This window comes from Tamandua tetradactyla, chromosome 3 (assembly GCF_023851605.1).
Source record: "Tamandua tetradactyla isolate mTamTet1 chromosome 3, mTamTet1.pri, whole genome shotgun sequence".
NCBI classification, from domain to species: domain Eukaryota; kingdom Metazoa; phylum Chordata; class Mammalia; order Pilosa; family Myrmecophagidae; genus Tamandua; species Tamandua tetradactyla.
The window spans coordinates 53,034,799-53,035,584 of record NC_135329.1 but is presented as its reverse complement, the minus strand read 5'-3'; positions in this window follow the sequence as shown (position 1 = coordinate 53,035,584).

The following is a 786-nucleotide window of genomic DNA, read 5'->3' as shown; positions in this document are numbered from 1 at the left end:
GGCGATTGCCTGTGACTTGGTCTGTGTATTCTTGCCTCCTTGGATGGCTTTCGCTTAAGAACAGCTTATTAACGACCAAAGTGAAACATCACCAGTGAAAGAATTTACCTATTCTCCTTGCACTATCTTGTTTATGAGTGATATGATTTGCAAGGCTCTCGATCCAGACCCTTGAGCATTTCTCTAAGGCCTCTCTCCTCCCAAGTAATGTAGATTTTTAATTCCTGAATAGCTTGCAAACCCATCTTAAAAACACCATCTCCATGCAATTGCCTCCATGCAGCCCTCACTATCTTTCATCAGCATTGCACATTTTCTCCTTTTCTCCCTGTATCCAATCCCTCCAAGATCTTCCCCTCCAAATCTGACAACACCACAGACGCAAAATGTATCATTTGAAAATATCCCTATGATCAAGTCACTCCTGCATTTAAAGAACCACAAAACTATTTAATGGTAAACCTCTTTTTCTCCTGATTCCATGCTTCCGGGTCAGGTATCATGTCCTGGCCATAGGGCATTCAGAGTTCAGTCTCTGGAGTAATAATGAAACCTGGGTTTGCATCCCATCTCTACTATATATTAGCTGTTTGACCTGAACAAGTTATTTAATCTTTCTAAGCCTTAGTTTTAACATATATAAAATAGGGAAAATATCAGTACACATCTCATCAGGTTGTAAATGAGAAAGTGAAATTGTGCCTAAAAAATGTTCAGCATAGCACCTGGCATATTGCAAGCGTTGAAGCAATGATAGCTATTACTATTATGCCATGGTTTGTGTGC